Consider the following 27,989-nt stretch of genomic DNA (forward strand, 5'->3'; position numbering starts at 1 on the left):
GTCTTCGGCACCTCCATAAAGGAAAACATATCTTTAGTCCTTTTCAGGTACTTAAGGACATTCTTGACCGATGTCCAGTGATCCACTCATGGATCACTTTGGTACCTCCCTACCAAACTTATGGCAAGGTTCACATCAGGTCTGGTACACAACATGCCATACATAATAGAGCCTATGGCTGAAGCATAGGGGACGGTACTCATCTTTTCTCTATCTTCTGCATTGGTCGGGTGTTGAGTCGTACTCAACCTCACACCTTGTAATACAGGCAAGAACCCCTTATTGGCCTTATCCATATTGAACTTCTTCAATATCTTGTCAAGGTATGTGCTTTGTGAAAGACCAATGAGGCTTCTTGATCTATCTCTGTAGATCTTGATGCCTAATATGTAAGCAGCTTCTCCAAGGTCCTTCATTGAAAAACTCTTGTTCAAATAGGCCTTTATGCTTTCCAACAGTTCTATATCATTTCCTATCAACAATATGTCATCCACATATAATATGAGAAATGCTACAGAGATACCCACTAATTTTTTTGTAAATACGGGCTTCTCCATAAGTTTGTATAAACCCAAACGCTATGATCACCTCATCAAAGCGAATATTCCATGTCCGAGATGCTTGCGCCAGCCCATAGATGGAGCAATAGAGCTTTCGTACCTTGTCAACATTACTAGGATCGACAAAACCTTCCGGCTGTATCATATACAATTCTTCCTTGAGAAAGTCGTTCAGGAATGCCATTTTGAGGTCCATTTGCCAGATTTCATAATCATAAAACGCGGCAACTGCTAGCATGATTAGGACCGACTTCCGCATTGCTACGGATGAGAAGGTCTCATCGTAGTCAATCCCTTGAACTTGTCGATAACCTTAGCGACAAGTCGAGCCTTATAGATGGTCACATTACTTCTTAAAGATCCATTTATTTTATATGGCTCTCCGATCATCGAGAAAGTCCACCAAAGTCCATACTTTGTTCTCATACATGGACCATATCTCGGATTTCATGGCCACAAGCCATTTTTTGGAATCCGGGCCTGACATCGCTTTTTCATAGTTCGAAGGTTCACTGTTGTCTAACAACATGATTTCCATGACAGGATTGCCGTACCACTCTGGTGCGGAACATATCCCTGTGGACCTTCGAGGTTTAGTAGGAACTTGATCTGAAGTTTCTGATCATCAGCATTAACTTCTTCTCCAGCCGGCGCAGGCACCTCAAAGATATTTTTTGTGTTGCGCTACTCTCCGGTTCGAGAGCAGGTACAATTACCTCATCAAGTTCTACTTTCCTCCCACTTACTTCTTTCGAGAGAAACTCTCTCTCTAGAAAGGATCCATTCCCGGCAACAAAGATTTTGCATTCGGACCTAAGATAGAAGGTGTACCCAATAGTTTCCTTAGGGTATACTATGAAGACACATTTTTCCGCTTTGGGTTCGAGCTTTTCGGGTTGAAGTTTCTTCACATAAGCATCACATCCCCAAACTTTCAGAAACAACAGCTTAGGTTTCTTGCCAAACCATAATTCATACGGTGTTGTCTCAACGGTTTTAGACGGTGCCCTATTTAAAGTGAATGCGGCAGTTTCTAATGCATATCCCCAAAATGATAAGGTAAATTAAGAGACATCATAGATTGCACCATATCCAATAAAGTGCGATTACGATGTTCAGACACACCGTTACGCTGCGGTGTGCCAGGCGGCGTGAATTGTGAAACAATTCCACATTTCCTTAGGTGCGTGCCAAACTCGTGACTCAAATATTCTCCTTCATGACCAGATCGTAAGAACTTCATTTTCTTGTCACGTTGATTCTCTACCTCACTCTAAAATTCCTTGAAATTTTCAAAGGTTTCAGACTTGTGTTTCATTAAGTCGACATACCCATATCTACTTAAGTCATCAGTGAGGGTGGGAACATAACGATAACCTCCACGAGCCGGAACGCTCATTGGACTGCATACATCGGTATGTATTATTTCCAATAAGTTGGTTGCTCCCTCCATTGTTCCGGAGAACGGAGTCTTGGTCATATTGCCCATGAGGCACGGTTCACATGTGTCAAATGATTGAAAATCAAGAGACTCCAAAAGTTCATCTGTATGGAGTTTCTTCATGCGCTTAACACCGATATGACCAAGGCGGTAGTGCCACAAGTATGTGGGACTATCTTTCTCAACCGTAAATCTTTTGGTACTCACACTATGAATATGTGTAACATCACGTTCGAGATTCATCAAGAATAAACCATTGACCAGCGGGGCATGACCATAAAACATATCACTCTTATAAATGAAACAACCATTATTCTCAGATTTAAATGAGTAGCCATCTCGCATCAAGCAAGATCCCGATACAATGTTAATGCTCAAAGCTGGTACTAAATAACAATTATTAAAGTTTAAAACTAATCCCGAAGGTAGATGTACATGTAGCGTGCCGACGACGATTACATCGACCTTGGAACCATTCGCGACGCGCATCGTCACCTCGTCCTTTGCCAGCCTACGCTTGTTCCGCAGTTCGTGCTTTGAGTTGCAAATGTGAGCAACAACACCGGTATCGAATACCCAGGAGCTACTACGAGCGCTGGTAAGGTACACAACAATAACAAGTATATCATATATACTTTTGACATTGTCGTACTTATTATCCGCTAAGTACTTGGGGCAGTTCCGCTTCTAGTGATCGGTTCCCTTGCAATAATAGCACTCAATTTTAGCCTTAGGTCCTTTCTTTGGCTTCTTCCTGACAACTGGTTTACTGGGCGCGACAACTGCTTTAACGTCTTTCTTGAAGTTATTTTTACCCTTGCCTTTCTTGAAACTAGTGGTCTTATTCACCATCAACACTTGATGTTCTTTCTTGATTTCCACCCCTACTTATTTCAACATTGAATACAACTCCAAAATGGTTTTCGCCATCCCTTGCATGTTGTAGTTCATCACAAAGCCTTTATAGCTAGGTAGAAGCGACTGGAGGATTCTGTCAATGACCGCGTCATCTGGAAGTTCAACTCCCAGCTGAATCAAGAGGTTGTGCAACCCAAACATTCTGAGTATGTTCTCACTGACAGAACTATTCTCCTCCATCTTAGAGCTAAAGAATTTGTCGGAGACTTCATATCTCTCGACCCGGGCATGAGCTTTAAAAACTAGTTTCAGCTCGTCGAACATCTCATATGCTCCATGTTTCTCAAAACGCCTTTGGAGCCCCGGTTCTAAACTGTAAATCATGCCGCACTAAACTAGAGAGTAGTTATCACTCCGCGACTGCCAGATGTTCTGAACGTCCTGGGCTGCCACGGGAATGGGAGGATCACCTAGCGGTGCATCAAAGACATATGCCTTCTTGGAAGCAGTGAGGATGAGCTTTAAGTTATGAGCCGAGTCCGCATAGTTGCTTCCATCTTCTTTCAGCTTGGTTTTCTCTAGGAACGCGTTGAAGTTGAATGGGACATTTGTATTGGCCATTGGATCTACAATATTTTTAAAGACAATTTTAGACTAAGTTCATGATAATTAAGTTCATCTAATCAAACTATTTAATGAACTCCCACTTAGATAGACATCCCTCTCGTCATCCAAGTGATACATGATCCACGTTGACTAGCCCGTCTCCGATCATCATGTGAGACGGACTAATCATCAATGGTGAGCATCTCCATGCTGATCGTATCATCCATACGACTCATGTTCGACCTTTCGGTATCCCATATTCCGAGGCCATGTATGTACATGTTAGGCTCGTCGAGTCAACCTAAGTGTTGTGTGTGTGTAAATCTGGCTTACACCCGTTGTATGCGAACGTTAGAATCTATCACACCCGGTCATCACGTGGTGCTTCGAGAGAACGATCCTTCGCAAAGGTGCACACTTAAGGGAATACTAATCTCAAAATTTTAAGGAGGGATCATCTTATCTTTGCTACCGTCGTTCTAAGAAATAAGATGAAAACATGATGAACATCATATGCAATCATATAGTGACATGATATGGCCAATATCATCTTGCGCCTTGGATCTCCATCTTCGGGGCACGACATGATCATCATTGTCACCATAATGACACCATGATCTCCATCATCATGATCTCCATCATTGTGTCTTTGCGAAGTCGTCTTGCCAACTATTACTTCTACTCCTAAAGCTAACGGTTAGCAATAAAGTAAAGTAATCACACGACGTTGCATCTCATACAATAAATTAAAACAAATCGTATGGCTCATGCCGGTTGTCATACTCAATTGACATGCAAGTCGTGAATCCTATTACAAGAACATGATCAATCTCATACATCACATATGTAACATCACATCCTTTTGGCCATATCACATCACATAGCATACCCTGCAAAAACAAGTTAGACGTCTTCTAATTGTTGTTGCAAGTTTTACGTGGCTGATTTGGGTTTCTAGCAAGAACGCTTCTTACCTACGTGACAGCCGCAATGTTGATATGCCAATGCCATTTACCCTTCATCAGGTCCCTTTTTCATCGAATCCAATTCGACTAAAGTGGGAGAGATAGACACCCGCTAGCCACCTTACGCACCAAGTGCATGTCAGGCGGTGGAACAAGTCTCACATAAGCGTACGTGTAAAGTTGGTCCGGCCCGCTTCATCCCACAATACCGCCGAAAAAAGATAACACTAGTAACCGCAAGCAATTGACAAAATCATCGCCCACAACTTTTGTGTTCTACTCGTGCATAGAATCTACGCATAGAACCTGGCTCTGATACCACTGTTGGGGAACGTAGTAATTTCAAAAAAATTCCTACGCTTGGATCTGTCTAGGAGAAACCATCAACGAGCAATGGGGTAGAGCATCTTCATACCTTTGAAGATCGCTAAGTGGAAGCATTGCTAGAACGTGGTTGATGGAGTCGTACTCGTAGCAATTCAGATTGCGGTGGATTCCGATCTAAGCATTGAACAACGGAGCCTCCGCGTTCAACACACGTGCAGCCCGGTGACGTCTCCTATGCCTTGATACAACAAGGAGAGAGGAGAGTTTGAGCGAGAGATCTGACAGCACAACAGCATCGTGACAGTGGAGCTGCGTGGTACTCCGACAGGGCTTCACCAAGCGCTACGAAGGACGAGGAGGAGGAGAGGTAGGGCTGCACCGTGGAGAGGTGAAACTTGTGTGTCCAACAACCCCAAATTCTTGAGTTTATATAGGAGGAGAGATAGGAGGGTGCGCACCCCTAGGGTTTTCCCTAGGTGGTGGGGCATTGATACGCCTCCAACGTATCTATAATTTTTGATGGTTCCATGCTATTATGTTGTCAAACTTTGGATGTTTTGTATGCCTTTTATATGTTTTTGGGACTAACTTATTAACTCAGTGCCAAGTGCCAGTTCCTATTTTTTCCGTGTTTTTGACCCTTTTGAGAGGAGGATTTTAAAAAGTGTCCAAACGGAATAAAACATCCGAAAAGATTTTTTCCAGAACAAAAGATACGCACGAGACGTGAGAACCAAAGCAGGGGCCACCAGGGGACCCCACAAGCCCCCTAGGCACGGCCAGGGGGGCCCGCGCCTAGCAGGCTTGTGGCCCCCCTGTTGCTCGTGTGCCCTACCTCTTCCGCCTATAAATTCCTGAAAAATGTAAAACTACAGAAGATATCCACAAAAATACTTTTACGCCACCGCAAGCTTCTGACTCCGCAAGATCCCATCTGGGGCACGTTCTGGTGCCCTGCCGGAAGGGGGATTCGGATAGGGAGGGCTTCTTCATCAACACCATGACCTCTCCGATGATGCGTGAGTAGTTCACCATAGACCTTCGGGTCCATAGCTAGTATCTAGATGGCTTCTTATCTCTCTTGGATCTTGAATACAAAGTTCTCCATGATCTTCATGGAGATCTATCCGATGTAATCTCCTTTTGCAGTGTGTTTGTCGAGATTCGATGAATTGTGGATTTATGATCAGATTATCTATGAATCTTATTTGAGTTTCTTCTAATCTCTTATATGCATGATTTCATATCCTTTTAATTCTCTTTGAGTTGTGGGTTTTGTTTGGCCAAGTTGATCTATGATTCTTGCAATGGGAGAAGTGCTTGGTTTTGGGTTCATACCGTGCGGTGACCTCACCCAGTGACAGAAGGGGTAGCGAGGCACACATCGTGTTGTTGCCATCAAGGGTAAAAATATGGGGTTTTCATCATTGGTTTGAGTTTATCCCTCTACATCATGTCATCTTGCTTAAGGCGTTACTCTATTCGTCATGAACTCAATACACTAGATGCATGCTGGATAGCGGTCGATGTGTTGAGTAACAGTAGCAGATGCAGAAAGTATCGGTCTACTTGTCTCGGACGTGATGCCTATATGTATGATCATTGCCTTAGATATCATCATGACTTTGCGCGGTTCTATCAATTGCTCAGCAGTAATTTGTTCACCCACCGTAATATTTGTTATTTTGAGAGAAGCCTCTAGTGAAAACTATGGTCCCCGGGTCTACTTCACATCATATTTTCAGCCTTACACTTTTTACTTCGTTGCACTTTCCGCCTTCAGATCTCACTTTGCAATCAATCTTGAAGGGATTGACAACCCCTTTATAGCGTTGGGTGCAAGCTCGTTTGTGTTTGCGCAGGTACTCTAGACACTTGACTGGATTCTCCTACTAGATTGGTTCCTTGGTTCTCAACTGAGAGAAATACTTATTGCTCCTGTGCTGCATCACCCTTTCCTCTTCAAGGGAAAAACCAACGCAAGCTCAAGAGGCAGCACAAGGATGTCTGGCGCCGTTGCCAGGGAGAATCAAGTCAAGAACTCATCCAAGTAAGTGTCGCAAACTCATCTCTTGCATTTACTTTTTTGCGTCTTGTTTTCCTCTCCCCCACTTCTGAAAAACAAAAAATTACAAAAATAATTGCCTTTTCCGTTTGCCTTTTTCGTTCGCCCTTTTCTCTCACTTAATTTCTGTTCGCTTGTGTGGGATAGTCTATCTTTCCTCATGGCTAGACCCACCGCTTCGAACGATACTCCCGAGAAGGAAGTTCTCAATTTCAAACTAATCGAGGAAGAAAACTTAAAGGATGTTCGGTACAGGATTTGCAATGCCCAGAGTAGATCTACTCGTAAGCAATCTACCACCGTCCTGCTTCGCAGCTTTTATGTGGGTATTTCCCCTTGGAATAGGTATGTTCTTGACACTATCATAGGCAGAAATTTCTTGGGTAGCCATACCGTTGATTCTTACGGACCTTTAATGACTTTGGTAGGCTCACCCCTACTCATGTTTAATTGAACTACTTTAACTCTGGAACATGTGATGCGTAGGTTGGATATCATTGAAAATAAAGTTGCTACGATCGAACTCATTGAGAATTTGGATAAAAATATCCACAATCAAATCACTCAGTACGGATCCAAGGTGGGAATGGCTTTGAAAAATTTAAAGCAGAAGGAACCCACAGTTAACGAAAAACTAGGTCATGATTCCGCTAGGATTGGCAAACTAGAGGATGTTATAACCAACTTGGGTTCCGCTTTTGCCACTGTGCAGAATACTCCAAATTTTGCCCACAATAAGACCACCAAGTCTGTTTTTGTTCCTAAAAATAGTGGCTAACCATCTAGTAAGAGAGATGAAGACCTTAAGATGATGAGTAATCACCCTACTTATGGTTTGAGCACCAATGACGACGATAGGTGATTCCATCACCTTATGCCTATCTAAGGGCGTTAAACAATAGCGCTTGTTGGGAGGCAACCCAATGAATTTTATCTTTTTCTTTCTATTTTGTTGCGTCCACATCACCATAATTCTCTTATGATTGTGTTTTTTGTGTTTTTTTTTTGTTTGAGCCAAGCAAAACCTTTATGACTAGTTTTGGTGTTCGTTGTTTGATCCTGCTGAAAAAAGACAGAAACTTTTCACTCACGAAATTATTTTTAGTTTTTCTTCAGGAATAGATTTTGAGTTAATTCTTTTTGCTGCTGGTTGATACGCCTTTTTCCCAGGCTGCCGTAATTTTTAAGAATTTTTTAGGTCCCAGAAATATACGAAGTATACAGATTGCTACAGACTGGTCTATTTTTGACAGATTCTGTTTTTGTTGTGTTAGTTGCTTGTTTTGATGAAACTATGGATAGTATCGGGGGTACTAGCCGTGAAAAAGTGATAATACAGTAATCTAACACCAATATTAATAGAAATCAAGATTGCTACAGTACCTAAAGAGGTGGTGGTTTGTTTTCTTGTGCTAATGATATCACGAGTTTCTGTTTAAGTTTTGTGTTGTGAAGTTTTCAAGTTTTGGGTGATGTTCTCATGGAAAAAGGGATAAAGAGTGGAAAGAGCTCAAGCTTGGGTATGCCCAAGTCATCCCAAGCCAAGTTCAAGGACACTAAAAAACCTAAGCTTGGCGATGCCCCGGGGAAGGCATCCCCTCTTTCGTCTTCAATCCATCGGTAACATTACTTGGAGCTATATTTTTTTCACCACATGATATGTGTTTTGCTTGGAGCGTCTTGTATCGTAGGAGTCTTTTCTTTTTGTTGTGTCACAATCATCCTTGCCGCACACATTTTGAGAGAGACATGCACTCATCGTGAATTTGCTAGAATGCTCATTGTGCTTCACTTATATCTTTTGAGCTAGACCATTTTGCTCTATGTGCTTCACTTAGATCTTTTAAAGCACGGCGGTGTGTGACTTGGTAGTTGCATTGTTCTATGAAAGTAGTCCCAAAGGTGATAGGTACCCAAAGTGGATACAATTAAACCTCCATCTTCATTTGCATTGAGTTGAAAGAGAAGTTTTGATTCCTCTCAATTAGTTTTGAGACGTGGATTTGGTAATATGAAGAGCTATGTTAGTAGGGTGTTGTGAATCTAGAAATACTTGTGTTGAAGTTAGTGATTCCCGTAACATGCACGTATGGTGAACCGCTATGTTAGGATGTCGGAGCATAATTTATCTATTGATTGTCATCCTTTGTGTTGCGGTCGGGATCGCGCGATGGTTTACACCTACCAACCCTTCCCCTAGGAGTATGCGTTTAGCACTTTGTTTTGATTATTAATAAAAACTTTCGCAACAAGTATGTGAGTTCTTCATGACTAATGCGAGTCCATGGTATAGATGCACTTTCACCTTCCACCAATGCTAGCCTCTCTAGTACCGCGCAATTTTCGCCGGTGCACAAACCCACCATATGCCTTCCTCAAAACAGCCACCATACCTACCTACTATGGCATTTTCATAGCCATTCCGAGATATATTGCCATGCAACTCCCACCGTTCCGTCTCATGACTTGTGCCGTCACTCTCATATTGTCATTGCATGATCGTAAGATAGCTAGCGAGATGTTTCAACGTCATACGCCAAGCTAGATCATTGCATATCCCGGTACACTGCCGGAGGCATTTCCTATAGAGTCATCATCGTTCTAAGCTATGAGCTGTGAGTAAATAAAAGTGTGATGATCATCATTGTTAGAGCATTGTCCCATGTGAGGAAATAAAAAGAAGATGCCAAAGTTGCCCACACAAAAAAGGGGAGAAAAAAGGAGGCCAAAGAGCCCAAACAAAAAAAAGAGAGAAAAAGATAGAAGGGACAATGCTACTATATTTTCCACACTTGTGCTTCATAATAGCACCATGTTCTTCATGATTGAGAGCCTCTCGTTTTGTCACCACCATATACTAGTGGGAATCTTTATTATATAACTTGGCTTGTATATTCCAATGATGGGCTTCCTCAAAATTGCCCTAGGTCTTCGTGAGCAAGCAAGTTGGATGCACACCCACTAGTTCTCCTTTTGAGCTTTCACATACTTATAGCTCTAGTGCATCCTTTGTATGGCCATCCCTACTCATTCATATTGATATCTATTAATGGGCATATCCATAGCCATTTAATACGCCAAGTCAATGTGACCATCTCCTCCTTTTTGTCTCACAACCACCACCACACTATTCCACCATAGTGCTATATCCATGGCTCACGCTCATGTATTGCGTGAGAGTTGAAAAAGGTTTGAGAAAGTAAGAGTGCGAACACAATTACTTGGCCAATACCGGGGTTGTGCATGATTTAAATTAGTTGTGTGGGGATGATGGAGCATGGACAGATTATATGATTTTGTAGAGATAACTTTCTTTGGCCTTGTTATTTCGAAAGTTCATGATTACCTTGCTAGTTTGCTTGAAGTATTACTGTTTTCATGTAAATAACAAACTATTTTTTTGAATCTTACGGATCTAAACATTCATGTCACATGAAAGAAGTTACAAAGGACAACTATGCTAGGTAGCATTCCACAACAAAAATTTAGTCTTTATCACTTCCCTACTCGAGGACGAGCTAGAGTTAAGCTTGGGGATGCTTGATACATCTCCAACGTATCTATAATTTTTGATGGTTCCATGCTATTATCTTGTCAAACTTTGGATGTTTTGTATGCCTTTTATATATTTTTTGGGACTAACTTATTAACTCAGTGCCAAGTGCCAGTTCCTGTTTTTCCGTGTTTTTGACCCTTTTCAGAGGAGGATTTCAAACGGTGTCCAAACGGAATAAAACTTCTGATAAGATTTTTTCCGGAACAAAAGATACGCACGAGACGTGAGAACTAAGGCAGGGGCCACCAGGGGACCCCACAAGCCCCCTAGGCGCGGCCAGGGGGGCGCCCAACAGGCTTCTGCCCCCCCTGTGGCTCGTCTTCCCTACCTCTTCCGCCTATAAATTCCTGAAAAATCCAACACTGCGGAAGAGATCCACGAAAATACTTTTCCGCCGCCGCAAGCTTCTGTCTCCGCAAGATCCCATCTGGGGAACGTTCTGGTGTCCTGCCGGAGGGGGGATTCGAATACGAAGGGATTCTTCATCAACACCATGACCTCTCGGATGATGCGTTAGTAGTTCACCATAGACCTTCGGGTCCATAGCTAGTAGCTAGATGGCTTATTCTCTCTCTTGGATCTTCAATACAAAGTTCTCCATGATCTTCATGGAGATCTATCCGATGTAATCTTCTTTTGCGGTGTGTTTGTCGAGATCCGATGAATTGTGGATTTATCATCAGATTATCTATGAATCTTATTTGAGTTTCTTCTGATCTCTTATATCCATGATTTCATATCCTTGTAAGTCTCTTCGAGTTGTGGGTTTTGTTTGGCCAAGTTGATCTATGATTCTTGCAATGGGAGAAGTGCTTGGTTTTGGGTTCATACCGTGCGGTGACCTCACCCAGTGACAGAAGGGGTAGCGAGGCACGCATCGTGTTGTTGCCATCAAGGGTAAAAATATGGGGTTTTCATCATTTGTTTGAGTTTATCCCTCTACATCATGTCATCTTGCTTAAGGCGTTACTCTATTCGTCATGAACTCAATACACTAGATGCATGCTGGATAGCGGTCGATGTGTTGAGTAATAGTAGTAGATGCAGAAAGTATCGGTCTACTTGTCTCGGACGTGATGCCTATATGTATGACCAGTGCCTTAGATATCGTCATGAATTTGCGCGGTTCTGTCAATTGCTCAATAGTAATTTGCTCACCCAGTGTAATATTTTCTATTTTGAGAGAAGCCTCTAGTGAACACTATGGCCCCCGCGTCTACTTCACATCATATTTGCAGCCTTACACTTTTTTACTTCGTTGCACTTTCCACCTTCAGATATCACTTTGCAATCAATCTTTAAGGGATTGATAACCCCTTCATAGTGTTGCGTGCAAGCTCATTTGTGTTTGCGCAGGTACTCTGGAGCCTTGACTCGATTCTCCTACTGGATTGATACCTCGGTTCTCAACTGAGGGAAATACTTACTGCTCCTATACTGCATCATCCTTTCCTCTTCAAGGGAAAAACCAACGCAAGCTCAAGAGGCAGCAGGCATCCTAGATGGGGTGGGTCGGCGGCCAAGTGGAGGAGGAGGAGGCGCCCTAGGGTGGCTTGCCACCAAAGCAAGTCCCCACGCCTAGGGTTAGCCCACCCTTCCCTTTTGTGCGCCTTGGGCTAAAGGTGGGTGGGGCACCAGCCCACCTAGGGGATGGTTCCCATCCACTTTTGGCCCATGTAGCCTTTCATGGCTGTTGGCCCTGCTGGAAATATGCCCTAGAGGAAATAATAAAATGGTTATTATCATATTTCCTTGTTCATGATAATCGTCTATTGTTCATTCTATAATTGTATTAGGAAGAAACAGTGATACATGTGTGCATAAATAGATCACAATGTGTCCCTAGCAAGCCTCTAGTTGGCTAGCTCATTAGTCAATAGATGATCATGGTTTCCTGGTCATGGGCATTAGATGTCATTGATAACGGGATCACATCATTGGGAGAATGATGTGATGGACAAGACCCAATCCTAAGCGTAGCACTAGATCGTATTGTTCATATGCTAAAGCTTTTCTAATGTCAAGTGTTTTTTCCTTCGACCGTGAGATTGTGCAACTCCCGGATATCGTAGGAGTGCTTTGGGTGTATCAAACATCACAACGTAAATAGGTGACTATAAAGGTGCACTACGGGTACCTTTGAAAGTGTTTGTTGGGTTGGTACGAATCGAGATCGGGATTTGTCACTCCGTGTGACGGAGAGGTATCTCTGGGCCCACTCGGTAGAACATCATCATGAGCTCAGTGTGACTAAAGGAGTTAGTCACACGATTACATGCTACGGAACGAGTAAAGAGACTTACCGGTAACGCGATTGAACAAGGTATAGGTATACCGACAATCGAATCTCGGGCAAGTTCTATACCGACAGACAAAGGGAATTGTATACGGGATTGATTGAATCCTTGACATCGTGGTTCATCCGATGAGATCATCGTGGAGCAAGTGGGAGCCACCATGGGTTTCCAGACCCCGCTGATGGTTATTGGCCGGAGAGGTGTCTCGGTCATGTCTACCTATCTCCCGAACCCGTAGGGTCTACACACTTAAGGTTCGATGACGCTAGGGTTATAGGGAATTGTTATACGAGGTTATCGAAAGTTGTTCGGAGTCCCGGATGAGATCTCGGACGTCACGAGGAGCTCCGGAATGCTCCGGAGGTAAAGATTGATATATAGGACGCATGGTTTCGGACACCGGAAGTGTTTCGGGCGTCATCGGTAACGTACCGGGACCAACGGAGGTGGCCCCGGGGGTCCACCGGAAGGGGGCAACGACCCCGGGAGGCTAGATGGGCCAAGTGCGGGAGGAAACCAGCTCCTAGGTGGGCTGGTGCACCCCCACACTCAGCCCAAGGAGCAGGAGGTGGAAATGGGGGGAAACCCTAGGCGCTGGTGGGCCTAAGGCCCACCTAGGGGTGCGCCACCCCTCCCCCTTGCCCTGGCCACCGCACCTCCCATCTGGGGGGGCTGCCGCACCACCTAGGGTGGGAACCCTAGGGGTGGCACCCCCCTCCCCTCCTCCTATATATAGTGGGCACTTTTGGGCTTTTGGAGATACAATTTTCCCTCTCCCTCGGCGCAGCCCTGCTCTTCTTTCTCCTCCTCTCTGTCGGTGCTTGGCGAAGCCTTGCCGGGAGACCTCGTCTCTCCATCGACACCACACCGTCGTTCTACTGGAGATCTTCCCCAACCTCTCCCTCCTCCATGTTGGATCAAGGTGCGGGGGACGTCACCGGGCTGCACGTGTGTTGAACGCGGAGGTGCCGTAGTTCGGCACTAGATCGGAATCACACCGCGATCTGAATCGCCGCGAGTACGACTCTTTCAACCGCATTCTAGCAACGCTTCCGCTTAGTGATCTTCAAAGGTATGAAGATGCACTCACCCCTCTCTCGTTGCTGGTGACTCCATAGGAAGATCAGAATATGCGTAGGAATTTTTTTGAATTTATGCTACGTTACCCAACAGTGGCATCCGAGCGAGGTTTTCTATGCGTAGATTCTATGCACGATTAGAACACAAAAGGTTGTGGGCGATGATTTGTCAATTGCTTGCTGCTACCAGCCTTATTCTTTTCCGGCGGTATTGTGGGATGAAGCGGCTCGGACCGACCTTACACGTACGCTTACGTGAGACTGGTTCCACTGACAGACATGCACACTGTGCATAAAGGTGGCTAGCGGGTGTGTGTCTCTCCTACTCTAGTCGGATTGGATTTGATGAAAAGGGTCCTTATGAAGGGTAAATAGCTTTGGCATATCATCGTTGTGGCTGTCACGTAGGTAAGAAAGCGTTCTTGCTAGAAACCCAAATCAGCCACGTAAAACTTGCAACAACAATTAGAGACCGTCTAACTTGTTTTTGCAGCGTTTGATATGTGATGTGATATGGCCAAAGTTGTGATGTTGCATGTATGATGTATGAGATTATCATGTTATTTTAATAGGTTTCACGACTTGCATGTCGATGAGTATGACAACCGGCAGGAGCCATAGGAGTTGTCTTAATTTATTGTATGAGATGCAACGCCATGTGCTTACTACTTTTACTTCATTGCTAACGGTTAGCTATAGTAGTAGTGATAGTAGTAGTTGGCGTGACGACTTCACGGAGACATGTTGATGGAGATCATGATGATGGAGATCATGGTGTCACGCCGGTGACGATGATGATCATGCAATGCCTGAAGATGGAGATCAAAAGAGCAAAGATGATAATGGCCATATCATGTCACTATATGATTGCATTGTGATGTTTATCATGTTTTTCATCTTATTTCTTAGAACGACGGTACCATAATAAGATGACCCCCCTTAAAATTTCGAGAACGTATTCCCCTAACTGTGCACCGTTGCGAAGGATCGTTGTCTCGAAGCACCACGTGATGATCGGGTGTGATAGATTCTAACGTTCGCATACAACGGGTGTAAGCTAGATTTACACACGTGAAACACCTAGGTTGACTCGATGAGCTTAGCATGTACAGACATGACCTCGAATACAAGAGACCGAAAGGTCGTATGGTTGAATACGATCAACATGAAGTTGCTCACCATGGTGACTAGTCCATCTCACGTGATGATCGGACACGGGTTAGTCAACATGGATCATGTATCACTTAGATGACTAGAGGGATGTCGATTTAAGTGGGAGTTCATACTTAATTTGATTAAATGAACTTAATTGTCATGAACTTAGTCTAAAAGTTGTCTTTATAAATATTGTAGATGGCCAACGTCAACCTCAATTTCAACGCATTCCTAGAGAAAAACAAGCTGAAAGATGATGGTAGCAACTATACGGACTGGGTTCGCAACTTGAAGCTCATCTTTATAGCAGCTAAAAAGGCTTATGTCCTTGATGCGCCGCTAGGTGCCCCCCCCGCTCCCGCAGCAGCCCAGGACATTCTGAACGTCTGGCAAACACGGAGTGATGACTACCCTCTGGTTAGGTGTGGCATGCTATACAATTTAGAAACGGGGCTCCAAAGGCGTTTTGAGCAACACGGTGCATATGAGATGTTCCAAGAGCTGAAGCTAGTTTTTCAAGCTCATGCCCGTGTCAAGAGATATGAAGTCTCTGACAAGTTCTTTAGCTGTAAGATGGAGGAGAACAGTTCTATCAATGAGCACATACTCAAAATGTCTGGGTTACACGTTCGTCCGACTTCACTTGGAGTCGAACTTCCAGATGATGCTATAATTGACAGAATCATCCAGTCTCTCCCACCAAGCTACAAAGATTTTGTGCTGAACTACAACATGCAAGGGATGGAGAAGACCATTCATGAGTTGTACTCGATGCTCAAGTCTGCAGAAGTAGAAATCAAGAAAGAGCATCAAGTGTTGATGGTCAACAAGACCACTAGTTTCAAGAAGGTCAAGGGTAAGAAGAACTTCAAGAAAGACGGCAAAGCCGTTGCCGCGCCCGGTAAGCCAGATGCCGGAAAGAAGAAAAAGAATGGACCCAAACCTGAGACTGAGTGCTTCTATTGCAAGGGAAAGGGTCACTGGAAGCGGAACTGCCCAAAATACTTAGCGGACAAGAAGGCCGGCAACGTTAAAGGCATATGTGATATACATGTTATTGATGTGTACCTTACCAGCGCTCGTAGTAGCTCCTGGGTATTTGATACCGGTGTTGTTGCTCACATTTGCAACTCAAAGCAGGAACTGCGGAATAAGCGGAGACTGGCCAAGGACGAGGTGTCGATGCACGTCGGGAATGGCTCCAAGGTCGATGTGATCGCCGTCGGCACGCTACCTCTACATCTACCGTCGGGATTAGTTTTAAACCTTAATAATTGTTATTTAGTACCAGCTTTGAGCATGAATATTGTATCAGGGTCTTGCTTAATGCGAGATGGCTACTCATTTAAGTTAGAGAATAATGGTTGTTCTATTTATATGAGTGATATGTTTTATGGTCATGCTCCACTGGTGAATGGTTTATTCTTGATGAATCTCGATCGTGATGTTACGCATATTCATAGTTTGAGTACCAAAAGATGTAAAGTTGGTAATGATAATCCCAGATACTTGTGGCACTGCCGCCTTGGTCATATCGGTGTTAAGCGCATGAAGAAGCTCCATACTGATGGACTATTAGAGTCTCTTGACTTTGAATCATTTGACACATGCGAACCATGCCTCATGGGCAAGATGACTAAGACTCCATTCTCAGGAATAATGGAGAGAGCAACCGACTTATTGGAAATAATACATACTGATGTGTGTGGGGCAATGAACGTTGAAGCTCGCGGTGGCTATCGTTATGTTCTCACTCTCACCGATGATTTGAGTAGGTATGGGTATATCTACTTGATGAAGCACAAATCTGAGACATTTGAAAAGTTCAAGGAATTTTAGAGTGAGGTTGAGAATCAACGTGACAGAAAAATTAAATGTCGACGATCTGTTCGTGGAGGAGAATATTTGAGTCACGAGTTTGGCACACACCTAAGGAAGTGTGGAATCGTTTCACAACTGACGCCGCCTGGCACACCGCAACGCAACGGAGTGTCTGAACGTCGTAATCGCACTTTATTAGATATGGTACGATCTATGATGTCTGTTACTGATTTACCACTATCATTTTGGGCATACGCATTAGAAACTGCAGCATTCACTTTAAATAGGGCAGCGTCTAAATCCGTTGAGACGACACTGTATGAACTATGGTTTGGCAAGAAACCTAAGTTGTCGTTTCTTAAAGTTTGGGGCTGCGATGCTTATGTGAAGAAACTTCAATGAGAAAAGCTCGAACCCAAAGCGGAGAAATGCGTATTCATAGGATACCCTAAGGAAACTATTGGGTATACCTTCTATCTTAGATCCGAAGGTAAAACCTTTGTTGCCAAGAACGGATCCTTTCTAGAGAAAGTGTTTCTCTCGAAAGAAGTAAGTGGGAGGAAAGTAGAACTTGATGAGGTAATTACACCCCCTCTCGAACATCAAAGTAACGCAGCGCGGGAAGTTGTTCCTGTGGCGCCTACACCAACTGAAGAGGAAGTTAATGATAATGATCATGAAGATTCGGATCAAGTTACTACTGAACCACGAAGGTCCACAAGGGCATGCTCCGCACTAGAGTGGTACGACAACCCTGTGATGGAAATCATGTTGTTAGACAACGGTGAACCTTCGAACTATGAAGAAGCGATGGCGGGCCCGGATTCCAACAAATGGCTTGAAGCTATGAAATCCGAGATAGGATCCATGTATGAGAACAAAGTATGGACTTTGGTGGACTTGCCCGATGACCGGCGAGCCATATAAAATAAATGGATCTTCAAGAAGAAGACTGATGCGAACGGTAATGTAACCGTTTACAAAGCTCGACTTGTCGCAAAGGGTTTTCGACAAATTCAAGGGATTGACTACGAAGAGATTTTATCTCCCATAGCGAAGGTGAAATCAGTCCGAATCATGTTAGCAATTGTCGCCTTTTATGATTATGAAATTTGGCAAATGGACGTCAAAACAGCGTTCCTTAATGGGAACCTTAAGGAAGAGTTGTATATGATGCAACCAGAAGGTTTTGTCGACCCTAAGGGTGCTAACAAAGTGTGCAAGCTCCAACGCTCCATCTATGGTCTGGTGCAAGCATCTCGGAGTTGGAACATTCGCTTTAATGAGGTGATTAAAGCGTTTGGGTTCATACAGGTTTACGGAGAAGCCTGTTTGTACAAGAAAGTGAGTGGGAGCTTTGTAGCTTTCCTCATACTGTATGTGGATGACATATTATTGATGGGGAATGATATAGAGATGTTGGAGAGCATAAAGGCCTATTTGAACAAGAGTTTTTCAATGAAGGACCTTGGAGAAGCTGCATACATATTAGGCATCAAAATCTATAGAGATAGATCGAGATGCCTCATAGGTCTTTCGCAAAGTACATACCTTGACAAGATATTGAAGAAGTGCAACATGGAAAACTCAAAGAAAGGGTTCTTGCCAGTTTTGCAAGGTATGAGATTGAGTAAGACACAGTCACCGACCACGACAGCAGGTAGAGAGAAGATGAGTTCTATCCCCTACGCTTTAGCCATAGGCTCTCTTATGTATGCCATGTTGTGTACTAGACCTGATATAAACCTTGCCATAAGTTTGGTAGGGAGGTACCAAAGTGATCCCGGTATGGAACATTGGACAACGGTCAAGAATATCCTTAAGTACCTGAAAAGGACTAAGGAAATGTTTCTCGTTTATGGAGGTGACGAAGAGCTCGTCGTAAAGGGTTACGTCGACGCTAGCTTCGACACAGATCCGGATGACTCTAAGTCACATACCAGATACGTATATGTTTTGAATGGTGGGGCAGTGAACTGGTGCAGCAGCAAGCAAGAACTCGTGGCAGCATCTACATGTGAAGCGGAGTACATAGTTGCTTCAGAAGCAGCTCATGAAGGAATTTGGATGAAGGAGCTCATCACCGACCTTGGAGTGGTTCCAAGCGCGTCGGGTCCAATGACACTCTTCTGTGATAACACTGGGGCCCTTGCCATAGCCAAGGAGCCCAGGTTTCACCGGAAGACGAAGCACATCAAACGCCGCCACAACTCCATCCAGGACCATGTCCAGAGTGGAGTAATAGAGATTTGTAAAGTACACATGGATCTGAATGTCGCAGACCCGTTGACTAAACCTCTTCCATGAGCAAAACATGATCAACACCATAATGCTATGGGTGTTCGATACATCACAATGTAACTAGATTATTGACTCTAGTGCAAGTGGGAGACTGTTGTAAATATGCCCTAGAGGCAATAATAAAATGGCTATTATCATATTTCCTTGTTCATGATAATCGTTTATTGTTCATGCTATAATTGTATTAACAGGAAATAGTGATACATGTGTGAATAAATAGATCACAATGTGTCCCTAGCAAGCGTCAAGTTGGCTAGCTCGTTAGTCAATAGATGATCATTGTTTCCTAGTCATGGGCATTAGATGTCATTGATAACGGGATCACATCATTGGGAGAATGATGTGATGGACAAGACCCAATCCTAAGCGTAGCACTAGATCGTATTGTTCGTATGCTAAAGCTTTTCTAATGTCAAGTATCTTTTCCTTCGACCGTGAGATTGTGCAACTCCCGGATACCGTAAGAGTGCTTTGGGTGTATCAAACATCACAACGTAACTGGGTGACTATAAAGGTGCACTACGGGTACCTGAAAGTGTTTGTTGGGTTGGTACGAATCGAGATCGGGATTTGTCACTCCGTGTGACGAAGAGGTATCTCTGGGCCCACTCGGTAGAACATCATCATGAGCTCAATGTGAGAAAAGGAGTTAGTCACACGATGACGTGCTACGGAACGAGTAAAGAGACTTTCCGGTAATGAGATTGAACAAGGTATAGGTATACCGACGATCGAATCTCGGGCAAGTTCTATACCAACAGACAAAGGGAATTGTATACGGGATTGATTGAATCCTTGACATCGTGGTTCATCCGATGATATCATCGTGGAGAAAGTGGGAGCCACCATGGGTATCCAGACCCCGCTGATGGTTATTGGCCATAGAGGTGTCTCGGTCCTGTCTACCTGTCTCCCGAACCCGTAGGGTCTACACACTTAAGGTTTGATGATGCTAGGGTTATAGGGAATTGTTATACGAGGTTATCGAAAGTTGTTCGGAGTCCCGGATGAGATCCCGAACGTCACGAGGAGCTCCGGAATGGTCCGGAGGTAAAGATTGATATATAGGACGGATGGTTTCGAACACCGGAAGTGTTTCACGCGTCATCGGTAACGTACGGGGACCACCGGGACCACCGGAGGTGGCCCCGGGGGTCCACCGGAAGGGGGCAACGACCCCGGGAGGCTAGATGGGCCAAGTGCGAGAGGGAACCATCCCCTAGGTGGGCTGGTGCGCCCCCACACTCAGCCCAAGGCGCAGGAAGTGGAAATGGGGGGAAACCCTAGGCGCTGGTGGGCCTAAGGCCCACCTAGGGGTGCACCACCCCTCCCCCTTGCCCTGGCCACCGCACCTCCCATCTGGGGGGGGGGGGCTGCCGCACCACCTAGGGTGGGAACCCTAGGGGTGGCACCCCCCTCCCCTCCTCCTATATATAGTGGGCACTTTTGGGCTTTTGGAGATACAATTTTCCCTCTCCCTCGGCGCAGCCCTGCTCTTCTTTCTCCTCCTCTCTGCCGGTGCTTGGCGAAGCCTTGCCGGGAGACCTCGTCTCTCCATCGACACCACACCGTCGTTCTACTGGAGATCTTCCCCAACCTCTCCCTCCTCCTTGCTGGATCAAGGTGCAGGAGACGTAACCGGGCTGCACGTGTGTTGAACGCGGAGGTGCCGTAGTTCGGCACTAGATCGGAATCACACCGCGATCTGAATCGCCGCGAGTACGACTCTTTCAACCGCGTTCTAGCAACGCTTCCGCTTAGTGATCTTCAAAGGTATGAAGATGCACTCACCCCTCTCTCGTTGCTGGTCGCTCCAAAGGAAGATCAGAATATGCGTAGGAATTTTTTTGAATTTATGCTACGTTACCCAACAGGCCCTTCCCGGTTGACTCCCGGAACCCTTCCGGCGGTCCCGGTACAATACCATCGATCTTGGAAACTCTTTCGGCGATCAAAAATCCACTTCCTATATAAGAATCTTTACCTCTGGACTATTTCGGAATTCCTCATGATGTCCGGGATCTCATCCGGGACTCCGAACAACCTTCGGTAACCACATATAATATTCCCATAACAACCCTAGCGTCATCAAACCTTAAGTGTATAGATCCTACGGGTTCGGGAACCATGCAAACATGACCGAGACACCTCTCCGGTCAATAACCAACAGCGGGGTTTGGATATCCATGTTGGTTCCTGCATGTTCCATGATGATCTCATCGGATGAACCATGATGTCGGGGATTCAATCAATCCCATATGCAATTCCCTTTGTCTACCGGTATGATACTTGCCCGAGATTCGATCGTCGGTATCCCTATACCTTGTTCAATCTCGTTACCGGCAAGTTTCTTTACTCGTTCCGTAATACATCGTCCCGTGACTAATCCTTAGTAACATTGAGCTCAGTTTGATGATGCATTATCGAGTGGGCCCAGAGATACCTCTCAGTCACACAGAGTGACAAATCCGAGTCTCGATTCGTACCAACTCAACAGACACTTTTGGAGATACCTGTAGTGCACCTTTATAATCACCCAGTTACGTTGTGACGTTTGATACACCCAAAGCAATCCTACGGTATCCGGGAGTTGCACAATCTCATGGTCTAAGGAAATGATACTTGACATTAGAAAAGCTTTAGCAAACAAACAATACGATCTAGTGCTATGCTTAGGATTGGGTCTTGTTCATCACATCATTCTCCTAATGATGTGATCCTGTTATCAATGACATCCAATGTCCATGATCAAGAAACCATGATCATCTATTGATCAATGAGCTAGCCAACTAGAGGCTCACTAGGGACACATTGTGATCTATATATTCACACATGTATTACGGTTTCCGGTTAATACAATTATAGCATGAATAATAGACAATTATCATAAACTATAAAATATAATAACAACCACTTTATTATTGCCTCTAAGGCATATTTCCAACAATAAAATCCTATGCATAGATCTCCAAGGTCACCGGAATCCCCAGGTTGACACCATAACATATATCAAGTGAATCAATATAATACCCCAATGTCACTATGGGTATCTACATGCAAGACATACATCAAGGGTTCTCAAATCCAATATTCAATCTGACATAACAAAATCTCAAATGAAAATATTCATTTCATCACAACAATATAGCAAGGGGATATCCAACTATATTAATAAAGCACATGATACATCAAGACCATGAAATATCAAGAACAATAGATAGAGAGATCAAACACATAGTTACTGGTACATACCCTCAGCCCCGAGGGTGAACTACTCCCTCCTCGTCATGACCTCCATCGGGATGATGAAGATGGACATTGGTGATGATTTCCCCTCTTCGTCAGGGTACTACGAAGGCTCCAGATGGGTTTTTCTTCTATAGAGAAAGTTACAATGGAGGAGCAGAAATTCTAGGTTTACTTTTGGAGGTTTCTATATATATAGGATTTCAGCGTTGGAAACATGCCAAACGGAGCCATGTGGGCCCCACCATACAACTGGGCGCGCCCAGGGGGGTGGGCGCGTCCTGTTGCCTCGTGGCCCACAGGTGGCTCCCCTCTTGTGGTTCTCTTCTCCGGTATATCTTTATTTCTCCAGAAAAATCATAAAAAAGTTTCGGGCGATTCCTACAACTGTTGTTTTCTGCACAAAGACAACACCATGGTAATTCTACTGAAAATAGCGCGAGTCTGGGTTAGTTCTAAATAAATCACATGAAGTGCATCAAAACCATATTAAAGTATTGGAAAGATAGGTAAAAATATGGCATGAATACTTCATAAATTATCGATGCGTTGGAGACGTATCAGCATCCCCAAGCTTATTTCCTACTCGTCCTCGAGTAGGTAAGGGATAAAAGAAATAATTTATGAAGTGTGAATGCTAGCATAGTGAATAGTTTTGATCATTGGTAGTTTCAGTCACTTTTTCTACCAACATGACCAACAACGTTTTCTCATAAAAATCATCATGATAGAGTAGCAATCAATTCACATGTCATGGTCCAAACAATGCTTTCTCTTGAAACTTAACAACATATGTTCTTAGTAATCAAACAATTTCAACACATCATCAAGTCTAAGTAAGAGCTCTACATACTCAATTATCATATAGTCTTCTATGATTGTTGATAATCAAAGCATATTTTCAGAACAAACAACATCCATTGAACATAGAGAAAGATAGGGGCTCAATCAAAGTTGTCAGAATCGAGATTCTGAATCAAATCAGAGTTTCATTGGTAGGATCGTGAGTCGTAGAATCATAACTACTAGGATTGTAGAAACTTAGATTCTGTGAGCAAAATCGTAGAATCGGAGGGCCTAGTTTGGATCGTAAAGTCGTAAGATTCTAAGACTTGAGTCGTGATTCTGACAATGCGTCTCAATGTTTCGCCTCCCAACATGCTTATCATGAAGATAATTGCAAACAATAATGAATCATGATCAAATATATTTGACTGGATATATGCAAATTGGATCTTTCCTACCACATGGGGCTTGCCAACTAATAAACCGAGGTTGGAGTAAGAAGTTGACTCAACATGAAAAGTAAATAACATGAAAGTAAATAGATTGTCCCTTCATATAGGGAAGTAGGGATTTGAAGAGGTGCCAAAGCTCATTATTTAAAATAGAGATGAGTATATTTTGCATGGTGTGCCTTTCCTGTCAACGTTACAACAAGGAATTTCATTATCTTCCATGTTAATCACATTATTCGGAGTTCCCAAAAAGAATTGAAATTTTAGTCCCCTCCACTATTCAAACATATTCCATGGCTAGTCGTATCCACGGGTGCCATCCAAACAATCAACTTTCTAGGGGGAGTTCTTGTTTATTTAATTTTGTATTTGGCAGGACTGGGCACCGTTTTTATAGACAAGTGAATAAACACTCATCATGAGAATAACCCGCTTAGCATGGAAGATGTTGACCGCCTTGATCGCTCCATGAGCGGTACGGGCACACAAAACAGATGTTTATTTGAAGATTTTAGAGGTGGCACATGCAAATTTACTTGGAATGGTAGTGAAATACCATATATAGGTAGGTATGGTGGACTCTCATGTAATAAACTTGGTTGAAGGATTTGGATGCACAAGTAGTATCTCTACTCAGTACGAAGTTTTGGCTAGCAAAAGTTTCTAAACAAGCACTAGACGTTGGAGGATCCATAAAAATATAACTTCTGTGCAAATATACCCAAAAATAACAATTACATTGTCTTCCTTGTCCAACTTCACCTATTTTATCATGTTTGAAAATAAGTAATGGGTATTCACAATCATAAAAGATGTCCAAGATAATATATTTGTATCTGAAAGTTCTCTTTCTTATACTAGTCATTCATGAATTGCTTGTATGACCATTACTATGATTGTCAAACCTCAATAGATTTTACTTTCTAAACCAAATGTGAAACTACTACTAAGCATAAATCACATAGATAATTTCTTATTTATGATATTACATTCATTCACAATTACTCTTAGGATGTAAGTGAAGCACAAGAGTATATATCAAACTACTCTCAAAAGGTATAGGTGAAGATTAATGAGTAGTCAAACAATTAAGTAGCCATGTGATGAATCTCTCTAAATAAAGTTTTTAAGATCTGAGAATTTCATTCAAACATCAAACTAAACAAAAATGAACTCCAAGAATAGCACAAATCATGTGGACAAATAAAAACTTAGGATCAATATAGGCTAACTGATAGTTGTTGACGACGAGAGGTGGGATGCGTAGCATCCCCAAGCTTAGATGCTTGAGACTTCTTGTAATATTAACTTGGGGTGCCTTGGGCATACCCAAGCTTGAGCTTTTGTATCTGTTTCAATCCTCTCATATCCTAGTTTCACCTATGTCTCGGAAACTTCATCCACACAAAACTTGAAAAGAACTCGTGAGCTAGGTTACTACACATAAGAATAAATCAACACTTCATGTACTTCCAAGACAAGTTGCATAATAATTTGCAAACATTAGGTAGTGTATACTATCATTTGCAGAATTTAGATGTACCAATATAAGCCATGAAAACTCTAGGTTACGTAGATAAAAAAACTATGACAACAATTTTTCCAAACATAGCATTTCTCTAGCAATCTATTTAAACAGTGTACTTCTGCAACTTCAAAAATTCTGAAACTTTAGTACATGAGAAGCAATTTGTATGAAGGTACTTTATAAAAATTTCAGAAACTTTCCACATTCTAGTTAAATTTCATAATTCAAGTACTACAACAAAAGTTTTTGGTTTTGTACATCACACATCACACATGCAGTTCAAGCATTCTAAAGAAATTCTTGGAACTTTTTATTGAAAAACAAGATTATAAATAACATCTAACAGAGGCAAACAAAATAAAATGATTCTCCAAGAAAAACACATATCATGTGACGAATAAAAATATAGCTCGAAGTAAGATATATCAACAATGTTGGAGACGAAAGAGGGGATGCCTTCCGGGGCATCCCCAAGCTTAGACGGTTCAGTCTTCCTTGTATATTATCTTGGGGGTGCCTAGGGCATACCCATGTTTAAGTTCTTGCTGATCCCTATTCACCTCATATCGGTATCTCCCAAAACTTGAAAATTTCAATCACACAAAACTTAACAGAACTTCGTGAGATGGGTTACTGTAATAAATGTTAGGGCATATTTCTCCCTAAGTGGTTTTGGTGATTGATGACAATGTGTGTGCGGACTAATCGTGTGCATTGAGCATTTTAGATAATTCATGTCTAGGCACCAGACATTTGGTGCCCCTCAGGGTCTTTCAAAGATGGTTGCTTTCTACGTTTCTCTTTGGTGGATTTGAGTCATAGGAAAGCCGTACTATTAAGAGGGGGTCCGCTTTGGAAAGGTTTGGGTGGAATCCACACGTACACATTTCTATTGCACCACCTTTCCCTTGCTTCAATGGAGCTTCAACTTGTTTTTACCTGTCTGTGCAAAAGGGCCAGCGGTAGTACCGCATGCACAGCGGTAGTACCGTCTGTGTGGGGTAGTAGTTTTTTTACTACCACTCTTTGTGCGGTAGTAGTTTTTACTACCGCTCCGTCGAACTTTTTGTGCATCCTTTTTACTCAAAACTGGTATGCACGGTAGTAGTTTTTTTACTACCGTGGTTGGTGAGCCTACCATGCGGTAGTACCGCTCCTAGCAGCGGTAGTACCACTCTGCTCATGCTGTGAGTGGGGGAAACGATTGGATTCCCCCCCCCCCGACTATATAAAGGGGTCTTCTTCCTATGGAAGCTCATCTCTTACCTCCCCATGCTCCGTTGTTTCTCCAAAGCTCACTTTTGCCCGATCTCTCTCTCTAGCCAATCAAACTTGTTGATTTCCTAGGGATTGCTTGAGAAGGCCCTGATCTACACTTCCACCAAGAGATATTTGACCCCCCCACCAATCCCTTGAGGTTATTGTTACTCTTGGATGTTTAAGAACCCTAGACGGTTGAGGTCACCTCGGAGCCACATTTTTATTGTCGTGAAGCTTCGTGGTCTTGTTGGGAGCCTCCAAGCTTTGTGTGGAGATTACCCCAACCTTGTTTGTAAAGGTCTAGTCACCGCCTTCAAGGGCACCAATATTGGAATCATGACATCTCGCATTGTGTGAGGGCGTGAGGAGAATATGGTAGCCCTAGTGGCTCCTTGGGGAGCATTGTGCCTCCACATCGCTCCAACGGAGACGTACTTCCTGTCAAAGGGAAGCAACTTTGGTAACACATCTTCGCATCCACCGATTCCACTTGCGGTTATCTCTTACCTTTACTTTATACTTACTATTGTTGTGGTGTATTCATTGCTTGCACTTGTTGTAGTTGTTGGTAGCATCATTTTGGTTGCTATCCTAGTTGTTCATCTAGAGACCCTTTTGTTGCTAACCCTAATTTGTTAAGAAGAGCTAAAAATTGGTAGTTGCGTATTCACCCCCTCTAGTCAACCATATTGATCCTTTCAATTGGTATCAGATCCACGTCTCTTTATTAAGAGTTCCACCACCCAAAGAGTATGTTTGGCGACGGTGTGGTTGGGCATGAAGTGCCCGAGGCCGTGGGGTTGAGTTCGATCACACGAGACAACTTGAATGAGTCTATGGCCTCACCCAATACGTCCATGATGACCGAAGTCAAGTCCATGCTTAAAGAATTACTTGAGGGCATGAAGAATTATCCCGCACCGTTGCTTGTGGCTAAACACACCACATCGGACTCGAAAGACAATTCCAAAAAGGAGACGACTAAAGTTAATTGAGCTTGTTCCCCTCTTGACAAGAATGGTATGGGCACCTTTGCCTCGATTCCTCCTTCCCCGGTCTATGGACGACTGGTACCTACCCCGCATATTAATAACCTTGGTCCTCTTCCTAAACGTGTTAAAGGTGATTTCTCTAATTGGGTCATTTGCATCAAGTCTCATTTGAATCACACCTCAACAAACCTCTGCTGAATCATCGAACAAGGCTTCTACCCACATGATCCAAACAACCACACTCCAAGAGAAGAGGTGGACAATCAAAACATTCATTCCGCCTTGTTCATCCTCCAATCAGCGGTTCCTCCCAAAGATCTATCTCACTTGCACCCCTTCACTAGTGCAAAGGATTGTTGGGAGCACATCTTGGTGTTGTACAAGGGGAGCTCAAGCATTCAACGGTCCAACTTTGAAGTGGTTCTAGATGAGGCCGATGAGTTTGTGATGCTAGAAAATGAGGACCCCCGTGATCTCTACCGAAGGGTACTGCTCTTGCCGTTGCTCTTCAGGATCATGGGGCAAGGATACGGATGACACTTGGATCAAGCGCAAGTTTCTCAAGGCCATCATGCCATTCAACAACACCATGCCCTCTGTCATTCGTCAAAGTCCAGATTTCCACACGTTGACCTCAAGTGAAGTGTTGGATGAGTTCATTGCAATGAATATCAAGAACAAGACCACCGACAAT

The sequence above is a fragment of the Hordeum vulgare genome, chromosome 3H, assembly GCF_904849725.1.
Source record: "Hordeum vulgare subsp. vulgare chromosome 3H, MorexV3_pseudomolecules_assembly, whole genome shotgun sequence".
Lineage (NCBI taxonomy): Eukaryota > Viridiplantae > Streptophyta > Magnoliopsida > Poales > Poaceae > Hordeum > Hordeum vulgare.